Below are 19,308 nucleotides of genomic sequence, written 5' to 3' on the forward strand. Positions count from 1 at the left end.
CTGCTAGTGATCCCCAGGAAGCTTGTCTCTGTCCACACCCAGCTTTTATTTTACATGAGTGCTAAGGACACAAAACGAGGTCCTGACGCTTGGGGAGCAAGCACTTTACCATTCGAGCGATCCCCCAACTTCCTCCACGTGTGTTTGTTGACTCGATATCGAACCATGCATCCATAGCCAGTCTAGTCTAGGGGGGACCAGACAGTCCTCCCGGAATGTAATGAAAACCACAGCATTTGTTGAGTGCCCATGACCCATCGGGAACTGTCTCAAGCACCCTTAGAAGTTCCATCTCCTTACACCCAGAAGGTGGCTGCTGTCTGACGTGGCTCCATCTACCGAGTGCTGTTGCCCACACGCCGGGCACGGCAGGGAACACACTGGTTCTCAGTAGGGGTGACTTTCTTCTCCAGGACACTTGACAATGCCACTTTTGGTTGTCACAACAGGGGCACAAAGAGGGTGGATCTCAGAGGTGACGCTCGGAGCCTTACAGTGACCCAGCACTTAGATCAAGGCTATGACACCTAGTCGTAGACGTAGCCCAATGGCCTTGAGCTTCAGAGAACACAGAGGGTGGAAACTGAGGCTCAGGGAGCATCAGTGGAGGCAGGACACAAACTTGGCAAATGGGCGCCAAGCTCTGTGCCCCTCAGGCCCTGCTCTGGAAAGGGGGAGCACTAGAGGCTGCAGTGGGCAGGTGGCTAAGGGTCTGCCTTCCTGATTAGTGGCACACGGCCCTGTCTGAGGGTCACCAGAGGGTCGGGAGGGAGCTGAGTGCCTTATCCAGAGCCCAAAGCTGGCCTGTGGGGAATTCTCCCAGCCAGCCAGAGCAGCCACCAGATGGTGGACTGAGCAGAATTTAATATGTGACCATCTGCAGCCAGAAGCCATAGAACATGACAGGCAGCTCCTCCTGAGGTGGGGGGTAGGGGCTCTGGGCTCAGCTTTGTGTACTGGGGTCACCAAATAGTCCCAGTAGACCAGGTTATGGAGGAGTGCAACACACACACACACACACACACACACACACACTTACTCACACCTGCTCACACCACACTCCCTCATTGCCTGCGTATGACTGTCCCCAATGGCAGGAGTATTGCTGAGCACTGGGACCATCAGTGGCTGTGGCTGCCAGCCCATCTGTTGCACTTCTACCCCCCAGCAAACCTCGCTCTGCCCCATGCCTCTCCCTAGTAGACTGAGTACTGAGCCAGGATGGGCTATTTCTTTGCATTCTGAACTAAACAGAAGAACTAAGATGGCTAAGAGTGAGGGCTCGATGCATCCAGAGGGGACGTTGAAGGTAACGAAGGGGGCCATCACCCTAATCTGGTCCCTAGACTCCCCTACATCTTTAGAAGGACCCTATGCCCTCTGCTGCATGGGAGCTGCCAGTGAAGGCTTCGCTCCAAGAGCCACAGGTCGGTACTCCTGCTTGTGCACCACAGGCTCTCCACTGCAGAGCGCACAGCTATGGGGTGAGCGGGAACCACCTTCGGCTGAGGCTTTTCTAGACCTCAGAGTCACCATGACAGCTCTGAGGGGGGCTGATGTGAACGCTATTTTTGATGCTCGGAGAAGTCACGTAGCACACGCGGTCTCAGGGCTGTGAAGCAAGCGGAGAACCGCTATAGACCATGCAGATGCCCCCAGATCACCCTTGCCTTAGGACTGCCCTGTGAGCCTGATTTCAGGAAGAACAGGTGCTTCCAAACGCCTGCAAGGATGATGCAAAGGAGGAGGACAGTACTTTGGCTCATGGTTTCAATCCAGGGTTACTTGGCTCAGAGAACGTCACACTGTCAGTCTGTGCAGAACAGGCTTTTCAGCCGATGGAGATCAGGGAGCAGAGACAGAGGAAGGGGCCAGGAACTGGCTATCACCTCAAGTCGTGCATGCCTCCAGTGACCTATGCCCTCCAGTGACCTATGCCCTCCAGTGACCTATGCCTCCAGTGACCTAAGCCCTCCAGTGACCTAAGCCCTCCAGTGACCTATGCCTCCAGTGACCTATGCCCTCCAGTGACCTATGCCTCCAGTGACCTAAGCCTCCAGTGACCTATGCCTCCAGTGACCTATGCCTCCAGTGACCTATGCCTCCAGTGACCTATGCCCCCCAGTGACCTATGCCTCCAGTGACCTAAGCCCTCCAGTGACCTATGCCCCCCAGTGACCTATGCCCTCCAGTGACCTATGCCCTCCAGTGACCTATGCCCTCCAGTGACCTATGCCCCCCAGTGACCTATGCCCTCCAGTGACCTATGCCTCCAGTGACCTATGCCCTCCAGTGGCCTATGCCCTCCAGTGACCTATGTCTCCAGTGACCTATGCCTCCAGTGACCTAAGCCCTCCAGTGACCTATGCCCTCCAGTGACCTATGCCTCCAGTGACCTATGCCCCCCAGTGACCTATGCCCTCCAGTGACCTATGCCCTCCAGTGACCTATGCCTCCAGTGACCTATGCCCTCCAGTGACCTATGCCCTCCAGTGACCTATGCCCTCCAGTAGGCTTCCACCCTTTACAGTTTCCAGAAAAGCACCAATGGCTGAGGAACAGCCTTTGCCCCATGAACCCATGGAGGACATTTCAGATTTCAAGCTACATGTTGGGCACTTGGTATCCCCTGTATGCTTTCTTCTCTGTGTGGTCTGTGCCATGAAGTCTCCTCATCTACCCTGGGCCAGAAGACCACGGCTTCACAGGGCATTGTGAGTCGAGGTGGAGTTGACAGTCAGACTGTGGCCAGCCTGGGATGGGATGTTTTAGTCCCCAATTTTTCTGGGCTTAGTCGATGCACACATCTGGAAGACTGCCCTGCTCAGAACCGGCCAGGGTCGCCATGGAGACAAGCCTGCCTCCTGCTGCCTCCAGGGTTCAAGACACTTTCCACCCTACTGGAGTCAAGACTTAGCTCTCTTTCCATGATTCCAACTGACATGGACTGAGCTAGTTACATCTATTGGGGGCCTTCCGGCCTCAACAAGACCGGGCCAGAAAGGCAAGGAAGTTGTACCTCCAATCCAGGACTCCGCTCCCCCCACTACCTCCAGGCAAGGAAATCACATTACTAAGTTATGGTTTGTTTTTGAGGTTCCCTGTCCAGTAAGGATACTGGCTTCCTGTCCCCATTCATCAGAGATGCCACTTCCCAAAGTCAAGGCAGCCAGTGGCCCGTGTCTGCATCTTCAGTTAATCTTCCTGGAAAACTGGCTCTGGCGAGTCGCCTGATTCTGGCGCCCCAACCTTCTCAGTTCCAGCCAGCATTCTCTGCTTTGTTTTTGAGACAGGATCTTGCTATGGCAGGGTCCAGGCTGGCTTTAGCCACAGATCCTCCTGCCTCTGCCTCCAGATGGAGCGTAGGGGTGACAAGGGTGTACTGTGCCCTGGCAGTGGGAGCCTTCTCTGTCTCAAAGGAAGGTAGTCATCCCTTTCTCTGTTGAGAGACTGTGTATCCTGCTTTTCCCAAACAAGAACAGGTCAATGGGTCCCTAGGGTCCAGAGAGGATGAGACCAGCCAGGTTTGTCACTCAGGGCCTGACATGAGATAAAGAGAATCCCTTGGGGGTGGCAGGGTGGGCACACTTGGAGCCCATGTGTGGGAGGGACCCGGTGACTCACTTCTGGTGAGAACACAGTGGAAAGGGTGATGTCACTTCTGAATTCAGGGACAAGAAGACAGTGGTCTCTGCCTTCTCGAGTTCAGAGCCTGGAGAAGTGGGGGACTGAGCCGTCTCTGGAAAAGTCCATGGGTGGGGAGGGTTGTGGTGACATGAAAATGGCTCCCATAGACTCATAGGGAGTGGCATTATTGGAGGTGTGTCCCTGTTGGAGTAGGTGTGATCTTGTTGGAGGAGGTGTGTCACAGGGGTTGAGCTTTGAAGTTTCAGAAGCTCAGGTCAGGTCCAGCATCTCTCTCTCTCTCTCTCTCTCTCTCTCTCTCTCTCTCTCTCTCTCTCTCTCTCTCTCGCGCTGCTGCCTACCAATCTGGATGCAGCGCTCTCGACTCCTTCTCCAGCACCATATCTGCACATTGTCAGGCTTCCCACCATGACAACAATGATTAAACCTCTGAATCTGTAAGCCAGCCCCAATTAGATGTTTTTATTTATAAGGGTTGCCGTTGTCATGGTGTCTCTTCACAGCAACAGAACCTTAGGAAGATATCAGTGCACAGCTGCCAGGAGCCACACAGCAAGCTGGGATCAGGGCTAGCCAATCCCTGCTCCCCTCGGCCCAGAGGAAAGCGTGTTCTGAAGTGACCCACACTTCTGAAGTCCTCACACAGCATCAAGTGCACATGTCGACTTAGAAAACCTTGCAGGTGTGAACACTGAAGCACAAGCTGGGATTGGTGGGTGAGGTCTGCAGTTCCAACACTTGGGAGGCTGAGGCAGGAGGATCACGAGATGAAGATAAACTTAGGCTATGCGGAGAGCTGGGGGCAGGCTTAGGCTACACAGTAAGACCTTACCTCAAAAACAAAACATACCCGAAGCTCAGAGATGTTCACTTATGCGTGCTATATATTTTAGGCTAAGCGGAGACCCAAACAGAAGCTCGCTGCTCTGTAGTCTCCATTCCAAACATTTGTATGTTGCATCTTCCTAGTGGTCCCTAAACACCCATCTATCTACACCAGGGAACAACTTGGCCTTCAGAAGGGATCATATTTTGCCCCGTGCACTGCCCAGCACTGTCCAGAGAACTGGTCCACACCTACCTATCTGAAGAGGCACTTGTCCAACTCTGTGTAACTAGCCCCAACTTGGGGAGTCTCATCTGAACAGAGACCAACATTGCGATATCATCCCCACCATCCGTGGCTGCTTCCCCATAATTCAGAGCGGTGTTCACATGAACTGATGGGCCTGGGCCATGAACCAGGCTAATTGTTTCCAAACGTCGGATTGCAGAAGTCCTGGGCTGATTATGGGGATGTTAGGGTGGGGAGTGGTGAGGTCCTGCTGCCGTGATCCCTAACGACGTCCTCTGGGGACGCCATCTGTCCGGATGCAGTCCTCTGCACCACAAGGACACAGGCAGGGCCAGACACCCTCCACCTCCAGCATGGGCGGGCACCATGCCTGGAAGGAGCAGGACATACTTCCTGTCTTACTCTATTCCCATTGTCCCCACGAGCCACAAAGAGCTCAAGCATGCGCTTCCAGGCTCCCCAGGAAGGGGAGCAGCTCCTACGAATGCTAACCTCTTGTGGGTGTTCAGCCATCAGAGCCCCCTAGGTCTCATTTAGCTCATGCTCAGCCCCAAGGGGACAGACACTGACCACTACTGTTTTACAGATAAGGAAACTGAGGCACTGGCAAGGATTATCACACAGCCATGATATGGGAGCTAAAGGGGGGCACTTTAACCACATGCCATCCGGCTTCAGAACTCATGGCCTAGCCAGCGAGCCTTCCATTTCCAGCTCTAGAAGCTCCAGGGCCGGGTTTTAAAGCTCTCCGTTGCCTCATTCTTGGTTCGGTTCAGTTTGTTTCTGGTCGGGTCCTCTCCAGTCCGTGTTCCTGAGCTGTTTCAGAGCCTTCCCCCTGCCTCCACACACCTCATCCCTCATGCTGGATGGATCCCGGAGGCCAGGGTGGAAATAGGGAAGGAACGCTTGGGACGGTCCTCCAGGGTGACTTGTTTTGTGTAACTGATCTCACTGACCCCTGAACAACGTCCCTGTGTTGGGAGTCATCGTACCATAATGAGGAAAGGAAAGAGGGGTTAGACAGGTTTCTAACTTGCCTGAAGTTGACCACAGACACGGGTGACAGAGCCAGGAGTGTCCTGCCCGGAGTGCTGTCCTTGTGACAAGTGGCCTCTACACAGCACATACTCCTGTCAGATGTTCATAATGAATTACAGCATATACTCCTCACGAAGCTGAATCTGCTCTCCACCTTGTTACCTGGGCCGCAAATACCAAAAGCTTTGAGATGGACTGATACTCCCGTTTTTATCCGACAAAGTGGTGTCTTCTGATCATCTGACCACTCACTCAGGACCTCGGGGGATTTCTGAGAAGATGAGAGGCCTAGAAAACTTAAAAATTGCCAAGAACAAACCACATCTGAGCCCAGCTCCCTCCTTGGAGCCGCTCTTTCAGGGTAAATACCACCTGTGTGTGATTTGTTTCCATTCTCCACGGCTGCCCTTCTAGGTCCTATGAGCAGGCTGCCTGCCATCACAGCTGTGCGGGGTAGCCAAGGCCCAAGGGTTTGAATGTGAAATGCCCCCCACAGGCTCCCAGCTGGAGGGACATGGGTCCTCTTGGACTTAGGTGACTAGAGGGGAGCCTTGAGGGCTAAAGCCTGGCTTAGCTACCTGCTCCGTGACAACAGGGACAATAGGAACACACTGCAAGCCCCACTCTGCAGACTGGGACGTCCCATCCCCACCCCCACCCTCTCGCAAGGACAGCATCCTCTGAGTCAAAACAAGCACCTCTGGTTAGCTGCTGCTGCTGCTGTCGGTACCTGGACACAGCTATGGAGAGCAGCCAATGTGTCTAGCTAGAGAGCAGCGATCTCTTGCAGGGCGGTAACTTATCCCCACCAGGGCGGAGCACACCATGGCGGGGAATCCTGTGTCCTGAGGCTGGAGGTTGCTGTCCCAAGCCTTCTCCCTCTGCCTTCTGCTGATGTCTCTGGCTTGCCTGACTGTCCCCATCCTTTGAGCAATAATTCTGTCCCCAGGCACACTGCCTTGAGCTTAGCTGGGGGACAGGCAGGACCTTCAAAGGTGGCATATATCAGCCACATTCTATACGTTCCCTGCAGCCCTCTCCTACACCACCTTGCTACATGCTCCAGAGACTTGCCATCCTTGGCCTGCTTGCTGTCTGGTTTGGTCCCTAGAATGCAAGGCCCAGTGACAAGGACTCTGTCCCTTCTTCTTGACTTAGGGCGGTGCTCAGTGAAGACAAGACATGCTGTATGTAACACAATTCAGACTGCATCTCAGAGTTCCCGGATTTGGTAGCAAGCCCCAAACATTTTTGGAAGAAAATAAAACAACAGCAATAACAAAATACCCATCAATTCCCTAGATTATTAATTGGTACATTCTGAAAGAGAAAAGCGGGGGATGGGGCAGGTCACACGAATTGAAAGAGAAAGGAGAGCCTCAGTTTCTGCTGATAACCAGAAGGACCAACATCAGCTGGAGGATAGAGACCACAGGGAAACCACATCCAACAAGGGCAGAGAGAAGGATTCCAGGAGCCAGGGAACTGCTGGATCCAGCTGTGCCTGAAGGCAGCCCAGAACCATTGTAGGAGGTACTTGCTTTCTTCATTATTTTACTCTGCCTGTATCCGCGTGTTATCTTGGCAAATAAAAACTGTAGCCTCTGCCTCTATAGGCCAAAGGAGGAGTGAGGCAGAGTAGAAACAAATAATTGAACGGGAGCCACAAGGATAAGGCGTTTAAAATCTCCAAGGGGAAGTATCACAATGGACAAAGCGAATGACAGATTTTCTATCAGTAACACTCACCCATCAACCCCTAGCTCTTATGTGATGAGGGAGAGAGAGCAGCAGGCACAACGGTGCTGAGGCTGGAGGACATAGAATTGTAATGAGCCCTGAGTGAGCGGCCTTGTAGCTTGAGCTGGGACTGTGTAGGGGGCGGCAGCTAAGAGCTCGGGGACCCAGGTGAGGAGTTTAAAGCTGTTTGTTGGGTACCAGGGAGTGCAGAAGGATCTAGAGGGAGGACTTTGCCAACCACCTTATTTACAACGAGGAAAGTGCATTTGGGGAGAGGGTGACATGGCCATGCTGGGGGAGCCTCCCGGGGCTCCTCCTGGGGCTCTAGAACTACGACTAGGGTGGAGATGCAGAATGAGGCAAAATTAGCCAGATGGGAGATTTGTTGTGAAATCCTCCCCTGTGTAGGAGGGATGTAGGTGCTTGTGCAAACAGATAAGAACTAGGAAGACCAGAGATGTTAAAGATGCAGGACTGTCTTTTCAAAGGCAGAGATGTTTAAACCGTTTTCCACCCAGAAGGCTGGGAGTGACCTCTGCAATATCTGTATGGCCAGGGCACACCAGCTCCCTCCGACCCACTAGGTCTTGAGCCCTATTGATCTCAGTCTGTCTGTAGTGCCATCTCTCCCTAGACCTTATCATGTACATTGTTTATCCCTTGACCCTGCCTCCTTAGGTGATCTACAGAAACCATCTCTATGGAAGACAGTAGCTGGACTTTACCAGAGCCTCCGGATAATCCTGTCTGTGGCTTTGCTGTACACATGGGATTGAGTTCATTATTGCCAGGGAGCTGTTTTTCCAAATTGTGCCGTGCTTAAATATGCCTGAAATAAACTGCCTGGTGTCAGAGACTCGAAGTTTGAACCAGCCCTGGCTACGGAGCTGTGCTGAGCTGGATTGCTTTCTCACGTCCCCTGAATGGACATTCTGCTGGCCATGGTGTTCGCAGAGATTCCCCCACACCCTTGTACTGTGGACCTCCTGAAATCGCTCTCAGGCTCCCCCTTGGGCCACACCCCCCATTTGGGCACGGATACCCTATCATTTGTGGTTCCAGTTGTCACCGTGGCCCGTTCACCTCATCACCTTTCTCTGCTGTTGAAACGCTGTCATATGCCCCCCCCATCCTCTTTCCGGTTCCTTCTAGTTTTTATCAAACACAAATTTCAACAATGACTCATGAGTTCACCGGTAATGAAGACCAGATTGACCTCACCCTCCTGTCTCTCTCTCTCCCTCTCCATCTCTCACTCTCTCTTTCCCTCTCTCCCTCCTTCCTCCCTTATTTCTCATCTTCCCCATTTCCTGTAAAAAACAAAAACCAAAACCATGGGAGAAGAAACTAACCCACATCTAATTTCTTTTGCCATCCTACTGCTGATGACAGCAAATACTTCTAAGGATCCCTTTATAACATGTGCCCTCAGCTTCCCACCTCTGATGGCTTCTACTGGCCTTTGTCATTGAGACAAATCTCCAGATCCTAGGACGCAATCTGGGTGCCGGGCTTGGACAACTTCATAAGGAAAACTCACTCACTGAGTGCAGACACCCCAAGAAATACAGCCTCTTGCTGCTGACTGCTGCAGCCCAGCACCCCCAGCCCAGAGACAATGAAGACCATGTGGCCTTGCCTCCTAAGACCATGGTCTCCTTTGGGAATATGGAGAGCCTGTGGGGTCTCTCCCAGGAAAAGTGCCAAATGCATGCAGTCCAGCTGCCCATTTCAGGAATCTCACACACACGAGAGCCTCATCCTAGGGCCCCTGGGATAGAGTTTTAACTCATGGAAACGAGTTCCAGAACCTGAGACCCAGTTATGGCTCCTCCGTTGTTCATGGTATCCTAGGAGCTGAGTCGGTTCTCAGGTTTGCTTTGTCCTTGTGTGAAATGGGCAGAGCCTGGCCTGAGTGCGGGTCAAGAGGGCCAGCAAGAAGTCCTGAGAAGGCGGGGCCTAAGGCCCTCCCTCACGTCTTTACTCCATCTGCCTTCCCTCCTTACTTCTCTCCATTTATTCTTCATTCTGCCCATTCAGTCATTCAGTCAGTGATTTATCCATCCGTCCACCCATTTCCACTCATCTATTCGCCCACCCATCGGTCTGTACACCATTCTTTCATCTACTCGAGCATCCTTCTGTCCATCTGTTTACCCGTTAGTCCATCCTCCCACCCACCATCCATCCATCTTCCTTTCTCCACTGCTCACTCTTTACTCATTCAGAAGCCAGCAACGATCTCCATCTATCATGCACCAGGTCATCTCAGGGGGGCACAAAGAGGAAGGCATCCTGAGACCAACTTCACAGGATGGAGGGGAAATGGAGTCCCAAGGCTCGGGAATAAGGGTGGTGTTCTGGGGAAGCAATGCCCAGATGGTCTGTGGAGGGGTGGGACACATCTGTTGGGGATTCCTAGCTTATGAATGTCTGACTTCCCTTGCAGCAAGCCAGGCTTGTGAGGCAGTAAGGTCATTGATGAGGCCATTTCTCTTGTCCCATGATCACCAGAGAAAAGTCATTCTTGACTCAAGACTGAGTCCTGCGATTAGGCTGCCCACACACTGACCCCCATCCTGCTTGTTGACATGGCCACAATCCAAATCAGAAACGCCCAACACTCTGAGTCTCGGTTCTTCTATCCACCCATCAACCTGCTTACCGTCCATACATCTTGCCATGCACCCATTCACCCTGCTGTCTAACTGCAGCGGACCCTGTGCCCCTCTTTACTGCTCCTGGACCTGACCGCGTCAACAGGGCACTGCATGGAATCTCCCACCCAGGGCGAAGAACCCAAGAATAAAGAGGGGACGGGAGGGAGGAGAGGAAGTAACCGTGACAGCAGTCATGGAGAACTGTCTTGAGGCTTCAGTCTATAACTGGCTGGTTTGAGTTAACGCCAGAGAAATCCAGCAAAGATGAATACCAGGTGATTTAAGAGATGAGAAAAAAATTCTATAAGTCTTTGATATAAAAAAATGAAGCAAAAAATAAAAAACAAAACCCATTCCAAAGCAAAGTAAAGAAATGCTAAGTGACACCAGCCATCACTCAAGTAGTATTTGCCAAGGAATAAAAATTGGGCTTTCTGCAGATTTCAAAGGCTCAATACTTAAAACCAAAGGTGGAAATTGTCCAACGAGTCGGGCATATCCTTCACAAAAGGAGGTGGTCATGTGACCACAAACAGCCTGAAGACGTATCAGTGTTATCAGAGGAATTCAAATCAAGATCGCACTGAGCCCCCATCCGTGGAAAGGGCTGAAAAGAAAACAGAACTAAGGATTTTTGAAGCTGAGACCATTCCGGGTTTTTACAAGGATGTGGAAGAAGTGAACCTTTCATATGTGGATGAGGGGAACATTAATAGCTTAACCACATCAGGGAGCTACTTGTTTGAGCCTTGGTGAACTCACTGCCTACAGAAACACCTGTGTAAGGACAGTAATCCCAGACAAGGATGCACCAATGGGCATGGGGAAAGGGTGAACACTGCGGTATGTCCATTCAGGGGATCAGTCAGAAGGGAGAATATTTTTAAAGAATGAGCAAACTCAAACACACCAACACGGATGGGTCTCGAACACATAACGTGGCACACAACCAACAGATAGAAGGTCCACGCTGCTTGATTCCACTGACAGGAAAGGCCAGCTCTGTGCTTATGAAACTGGCTGCACCTGGTAAGTAGAGGAAGCCTTGGGAACAGACATGGAGGAATATTTTGACGAAGGGAAGAATTCACTTCACAGTTTGGTTGATGATCATATGGGTAAATAATATATCAGATCTTAACTGAGCCATGCAGGGAGAAACTGTTGACTCACAATAGCCCAGCACTTTCAGGCACATGCATGCATACACACACACACACACACACACACACACACACACACACGTGATGGAGCAGAGTCAATCAGGAGACTCAGCCCTGGAAAATGTATCTTTCAGAGGCTGGAGATTTCTTCATGGACAAAGACATAAGAAGCTTGTGTCTTGTGTTGCCTCAGAACAAAACCAAACTCAAATAGGAGCTCCCTGTTTGACCAAGGGATAAACCACATTGAACAACCAAGGATGGGGAGGATATGGCTATCGGTAATGGATGCTGGGTATAAGGACCAGGGAACCAAACAGATAAGCCCAGACTCCTGAGTGGTCAGCACCAAAGCAGCCCTGAGAATGATGCTCTCAAGGCCATTCAGCCAAGGAGACTCTCCTGTCTGTATTGATGATTTAAACTTAACCCTCAGGGCAGTGAGAGAAACCAGGGAACTAGGGAAAGAGGAGGTGATGGTGTGAGGAGACAAAGGGTTACAGAAAAAGACGGATTTGAGAGGAGGGTCCTGGGGTTAGTGACAGAGAGAAGAAATGACCCAAATGTCGAGATGACAGAATATCATACAGTCTGTAAGATGAGGTCCCTTTCCCTATTCACATTCTTCTAAATTTTTAGGGGATTAGTGACCACACATGAGTTTCTTGTGTGTGTGTATGTAGGTCAGAGGCCAACCTCAAGGGGCTGGACGTCTTGTTTTGTGGGACAGTCTTCTCACCACGGCCTGGCGCTCATCAATGAGGCTAGGCATGAAGCTCGGGGATCCACCCTCCTTGGGGTTGAGATGACAGGGTGCATACCACCATGCCTGGCTTTTTCTGTGGGTGCTGGGGACTTTAGCATGGCTTCCCATGCTTGAGCCACAGTATTTCACTCACTACCCAGCCCCACAAGTGAGCTCATTCATCAGTCTGAGCTCTGAACACACACACATAAACACACAGTGAGAGTCTCTCTCTCTCTCTCTCTCTCTCTCTCTCTCTTCCTCTCTCTTCCTGCCTTACCTGACAGGATTCACTCACTCACTCATTCCTTCATTCAACACAGGGTTATTGAGTACCTACTATGAGCCAGATACCATGTCGGGCCTTGGGACACAGGATACACACGCCAGGGCTCTACAGTCATGAGGTTGATGTTCTACCGTGTTAGGAGTCGTGAGTAGTGCTCGTGAGGACAGGGAAAGCTGGCATGGTTACAAAGGCCTCTGTGGTGAGGAGACATCATTGGGTGGGGATGAGAGAAAGGCAAGCGCACACTAGGGAGAGGGGTTGCCAGCTCGGGGAGAGGTGTGCAAAGGCCCCGAGGCATGAGCACACTCAGGGTGCCAGGGAGATGTTGGAGCGGCCGGGAGGAAGGGGAGGAGCAGAAGCTGCAGAGTCAATGGTGTGTGAGCAAGGCCTCATGGCCCCAGGATGGACTCTGGGTCTAATTCTCAGCAGCGAGGGAGCCATGAGAAGCTTTGAGTGGGGACTGATGACATCAGAAACCCTCTCTGTGGAGAATAAATATGGGGGTCCTACAGGGATGTGGTGGCATGGTACGGGTGAAGAGACTGACAGAACCTGGGATGGACTCAGGACAAAGTAGGGCTCTTTCTGTGGTAAGGACAGGGGAAGAGAGGATTCTTAAACCCAAAGTTAGGACTCTATTTTTCACCCTCATTCAGGGACTTTGGCCATGCCAGGTTGTTGGCTGTTTGTTAGTTGCTATGCTCTGAGGGGCTGTGTTGTACCCAACTTCACCTGGGCCAGTGGGCCCTGGGGGCCATTGTATAACTCTCACTCTTACACACCTAGTCTATAGCCGACCTGGCTGCTGATCACGGGTGCATGAGTGAGACCACATGAGACCAGATGTGGTCAGCTGACCCAGTGCAAATGGCTAATCTGGAAAATGGCAAATTTCAATAGCTTAAAGAGAACAGACATTTACATTCATATTTGGTTTGTTATGCAGCATGAGCTGACTGATACACAGAGAGGATGTAGTTTCATGGACCTATCAGCAACTTGACAAGTAGCCAGGCTTGGAGCACACCCCCAGTGATGGAACCTCCCTGGGAAAGCCAGTGCTGCCTTGCACGCTGCCTCCCAGTTGGTCACCTTGGGCACCTACTCAACCTCTGGTACCACCTGCACCTCTTGCCCAATGAAGCAGGCAACATGCTGGACTTCCATCTTCAGGACTATAGTAAAAATTCCAAAAATGTGTCTAGACCTTGCCAAAAGTCCCTCAATTGCCTCTGGCTGTAAAACCACTGACATAGCCACCCCGCGAGGCTGAAGAGAATGTGCTGAGGACAGCAAAAAGCAGAGGGAGGCAGCTAAAAATACCAGGGCTCAATCAGGGACCACAAATCACTAGGGTTGCTCCTGCCTGAGGCCACCATCTGCTTCAGTGGTGTAGGTGGGGAGGGGAGAGAGGAGGGGGGGAGAGCAGGGGGTGAGGAAAAGTGGAACCGGGGTGAGGAGGTGAGAGGGTGGAGGCTGGGAGGCTGAGGTGGAAAGGACACTGTGAGGTTGGTCCCCTAGGAGAAAACCCCTGCGACCTTGACTTCTCGGGGAAAGGCCCAGAGGAAACACGTTGGAGACTGAGAGACACAGGCCCATGAGCGGAAGAGGGGAGACCAGGAGAAGCGCTCACTCTGCCCACAGTTGTATTCTCTGACCTCACAGTAGCCCACATTGACTTTAGGGGGTGCATGGGATCTTCAGTGTGGCCAGATAATCTGACATCATGCAAGAAGCTGGCCATTTGGGTTCCTTTATTTATAAAGGGAATCTGGAGCTGGGAAAGCGGTTCAGTAAGGGTGAGGACCTGAATTCCATCCCTAATGTCCATGTGAAAAGGCTAGGCAGGATGGTGGATGCTTGCGATCCTGGCACTGGGGAGGCAGAGACAGGCGGACCCCTGGGACGAGTGCCAGACCAGCGAGGGATCCCGTCTCACAAGACAAGGAATGTGGAAGGACACATGAAGCTGACCTCTGATCTCCATGCTTACGTGCACACACAGTTATGTTCATTGCCCCACGTATGTACCTGCGAATATATGCAATGAACTCCCCCAGACCCCTCCAGAGAGAGAGCGTGTGAACTACAAACCTAGGCAGCCCAGTCCAGAGAGCACAAGACAGAACAGCACCCATCAACACTACAGATTCGCACAGAAGCCTAGCATAGCAGGCTCAACAGGGGGAGGGGGGAGCAAGCAGATGGCCTGGGTCACGCCTGTCATCCTGCACTGGGGAGGCTGAGGCCGGAGGATCATGAAAGGCAGCCTGAGCTACATTATGAAGATCTTGTTATAAAAAAATAAATAAATAAAACAACCAAAAAAAATTTTCAAAAAGCAGTGTCTCCCCCTCCCCAACTCCTGTGCCTCTCACCTCTCATCTCTCTCTATCTCCCCCTTTGGCCAAGACTTTGCCCCCCTCTGTTTCCCTAGAGATCCCCGCCGATAGGCTGACGCAGGAGGATGGTGAGCTGAGGCTAGCCTGGGCAATTTGTCTCAAAGCAAATGCTGATTGTCTGTCTCCTTGCTTAGAATGACCCAGGCTTGAATGAAAGCCAGAGAGGCTGCTGGCGGGATGTCGCTATACCCCCATGTGACCTACAACACACAGCAGTGATGATCCCGACAAATGCCACTGGTAAAGTCACCTGTAACTTCTGTCCCAGTGCAGAGCACAGTGGACGGAGGTTAGAAAGGAATCTGCCCTGTCCCGAATACAGAGCCTCACCTCACACTGTGGCTACCAGTGCAATGCCCTCTGAGCTCAGAGGCAAGGATTTCCACCTGCTTGGAAACCCCATCCTTTCTAAGTTAGAACCCTTGAGAGATGTGGGCCAGGATCTCTCAAAAAATGCTACGATGCCCTATTCAACTGTTTTCATTTTTGGGTCTTAATATGCAGTCCAGGCTGGCCTTGAACTCTCAAACATCCGGTATCAGTCACCCCAGGGCTGGGATCACAGGTATATGCCACCACACCCAGTTCTAAGAGGCCCAGGCTCCTGGAAGCTGCTGATAGCACCTCTGCCATGACTTTCCATTCTTCTGTGCCTATCCAAAGCTGGTAGCTAGCCCTCCCTCAGGGCTGTCCCTGTTCCTGCAGGGCCCGTAGCGGCATTTTCTGTAGCCCAATGCAGACCCTGCCCAGATCACCAGGAGATGAGGTAGTCTTCCTAGGACTCCAGGCTGCCCAGTATCTCAGCAAAATGCCCCTCCCTTCCCAGCAAAACAGCTAGTTCCTGTGACTTCTCCTGCTGGCTTCCCACCTTCCCTAGAGGAGGTGGCTACGTTTCCCCTGGCACTGAACAAGGTGGATTCGTGGCTTAGCCAGTCCTCCTTCCAGGGTTCCAGGCTGTGGGAACCACCCCCAGGTGCTCCTCTGAGGCCCTGTCTCCCCGACCTGGCTGTTCCCACGATCCTGGTGACACATGAAGAAGAGAAGGTGAGACTCCACTACCTCAACCCTGGTTTGTATGCCTGCCACGGGTTACTACCATGAACAGCTGTCTCAGGAAGGTTCTAGAAATCCCATTTTGACAGGTGCACTGTGAGTCTCACCATGAGCCAAGCCGGGCAGCTGTGAAGGATGGCTCTATCCTGTTAGCCTGACATTCCACACAGTTTAAGGAGAGGAGGGTGGGGGAAGAGGGCCGGTCTAGAGGATGGACAGACAGATGAAGGGGTGGATAAAAGCAGACTGCTTCCCCTGCTGATGTCTTAGGCCAACCTGTGATGTTCCCGTCTGTGTGCATTGTCTTTTACTGTGTTCCCACTACAGTGGCAGCCCCAGAAGGCAGAGTGTGACAGCCCTATTCACTCTGTGTCCAGGCCCAGCAGGGTGGTGCACAGAGGAGGGGCAGCAAACATCTCCTTGGCGAATGTGTTAGGCAGGCAGAAGCCAGGGAGGATGAGCGGATGGACAGAGAGAGGCAGGCAAATGGAAAGCTAGAAAATAAACAGACAGAACGTTGAGAAAATCCCCTCCCCACCCCAGGAGGTATTTTGTCTGAATTTGGAAACTGTTGCTGCATTGCCGTTAGATTGTTACCCAGGAACTTCAAAATGGCACCTTCTTAGCCAGCATTCTCCAGCCATCACCAGATTCTATGTGAGACCTGTTGGGAGAGTCACCCTGAGAGTCACCCATTCTCAGTGCAACCTGTCCAAGCTAGAGGACTCTCTCTAGGGTTTGCAAGCGATGGGTGGGCAAGATGGCTCAGCAGGAGAAGGGGCTTGCTGCCAAACGAGATGACCCGAGCTTGACCCGGAAATCCACACAGTAGAAAAGCATGGATTCCTGCAAGTTGTTTTCTGCACACACATACCACACACACACACATAGAGATACACACACACACAAACTCACATAGAGATACACACACACACACACATCCAAACACACAGAGATACACACACACACACACAAACTCACAGAGATACACACACACACCACACACACACACATAGAGATACACACACACACAAACTCACATAGAGATACACACACACACACACACACACACACACACACACACACCGAGACCCAAACACACATAGAGATGCACACACACACACACACACACACACACACACACACACACCGAGACCCAAACACACATAGAGATGCACACACACAGAGACCCAAACACACATAGCGATACACACACACACACACACACACACACACACACACACACACACACACACATTCACTCACCTTAAATAAATGTAATAACAAAAGTTTGCAAGTTAATAACAGTTTGGAATTCTTCAAAGATAATGAAACCTCAGCTCAAGGCTTCAGCCTCTGCAATAATGTGTCTTCCTATGTTTACATAGAAGATTCTAGACAAAGAGTGATTCTAGCCACGAAGCCTGCTAGAGTTATTTCTGTCATTCTTTGCTAGTTGAAAATTTGTGCTTAAAGTGAAGAGTAGGTATGAGTCCTAAACTACAATTTTTTTTTGCTTTGTTTCTTTGTTAAACATTAATTTCTGGTTCATACCTGTTCTGGTTTCTGAGTTTGAATGTTTCTTTAACATTGAAATTTATTCTTCTTAAATGAATGGTTTAAAACCAAAGAACAAACAGTAAAAATAATACTTATTATAATACAATTACTAGAAATAATTTTGTCAGAAGAGAGGATTGCCTAGAAAAAAAAACTTCTCCAGGTGTCAAATCCCCGCCCACACGGCAGCTCCCGGAGGAGGGAACTGACATTGCCAGCCTCCCACGGATTAGCTTCCACTATTGCTTCAACAGACAGACACCGCCGTGTGTCAGTAAAGCACACAGAGCACTATTTTGAGTGTGGGTAAATGTGCAAGCGTGTTTCAGCATTATTGGTGCTTCACCACCTTCTCGAACTTTCTTTGTGCTCTTGGGGTATCTTTGAGATTTTGTTTTCTCCTTTCGTGTTCTTGTATCTGCAGTGGCAACTGGATCTCTTGGTTTTTAATTAATTATTTTTCTATTTTTTGGAGACTTTCCCACATGAGTACTGTATTGACATCATTTCCACACTTCCTGTCCCCCCTTGTGTCTCCCCATTCTGCTCAAAACCATGACTTCTATTTGTGTGTGTGTGTGTGTGTGTGTGTGTGTGTGTGTGTGCGTGCGTGTGTTGAACAGGTATTTCAGTTAGGGCTACTGGTATACATGTGTTTGTGTTTAGGGCTGACTACACTTGGGACTGAACAACCTATCAGGGACCTGTCTCCAAAGGAAACAGAGTCTTCTCTTGGCAGCCATTGACTGGCTGTAGTTCATGTTAGCTCCGTCCTGTCATGCCACAAAGCATACCCTCTGGGCCGGGCACAGAAGGTTCAGAGGTGGTGTACACAGCCTGAGGCTTGAAAGATCTTGTCAGGCGCCATCCGAAGCACGTCCCAGCCTATGGCTCCTGACAGTCCTGGGCTATTTTCACTGTGCCCTTTCTCAGGATGGCCCAGGGCCAGTTCAGGTTCCACATTCCTTTCTCAATCCTGGTGGCACCTCCTTTGTGAATCTCGTGACTCCGGGGACTGTCACATCCCCCCCTACACATACACCATGTGCCTTGTGACCTGGGCTATTTAGGTGACTGTGCCCTGTTCCAACAGACACACTCACACATACCCTGTCCCTTCCAAGGCTGAGAGAGATTTCCAGGCCTGATCGGGTTACTCTGTCCCAGGTCCAGACTGACAGCTGGGGCAGGGATCCCGGTGGGGGCTGTTCTTACCACCTGTCCCCACCCACAGACTTTCCTCCTCCCCAGGACATCCCAAGGCCCTTGTCCAGGCTTGATCAATTCTTCTATTCCTTGAGCACAAACCTCCCCACTAACTAGTCTGAGATATCGCCAAGAGCGGAAACACCATCTTGTCACTGGGTTCCCAAAGCTCGTCATGAAGGAGGTGCTGGAGGGAGAATGACCAAGCAAGAAACTAAGAATTGGCAGTGAGTGGGTATTACCCCTGCCTACACTGTCCCCATATGATTGCTTTATCAGATGTGACCAGACACATCACAGACACAACTGAAAGCCAGAAGAATCCACTCAGCTCAAGGTCTGTGTGTTCAGTTCGGATTGTCGGGCCTGCGCACTTAGGTAGAGCATCGTTTGGGCAGGAGAGACTCTTCACAACTTGGCAGACAACAAATGAGTGGGGGCAGGGAGGAAGAGACCAGGACATTAGCCCCCAAGGTCCCAACCCCAGGTATCTACTTCCTTCTGTTAGCCCCCACACCCCTAAAGATAAAGAACTTTGCAAAATAGCACGGCTGGCTGGAGAGTGAACACCTCATACATGGGCCTGTGGGGGACCGTTTATACTTAAGCCGTGTCTCATTGAATCATCATGGCCCTATGAGCAGACACTCTTGCGAGCTATGGAATAAGCTGTAACATAGGCAGCTGGCCTTACATTAAAGAGGATGAGATAAACTAGTCCTTGCATGCTTG

The 19,308-nt window shown here is 51.2% G+C and overlaps 1 protein-coding gene across 1 annotated transcript in view; it reads right to left on the bottom strand.

The window, feature by feature from the left end:
• Nos1 (nitric oxide synthase 1) overlaps positions 1 to 19,308 on the bottom strand; it is a 163,790-nt gene that overhangs the window by 128,583 nt on the left and 15,899 nt on the right. The gene's annotated exons all lie outside the window — the stretch shown is intronic.

The sequence above is a fragment of the Myodes glareolus genome, chromosome 2, assembly GCF_982192425.1.
Source record: "Myodes glareolus chromosome 2, mMyoGla1.1, whole genome shotgun sequence".
In the NCBI taxonomy this organism is placed as follows: Eukaryota; Metazoa; Chordata; class Mammalia; order Rodentia; family Cricetidae; genus Myodes; species Myodes glareolus.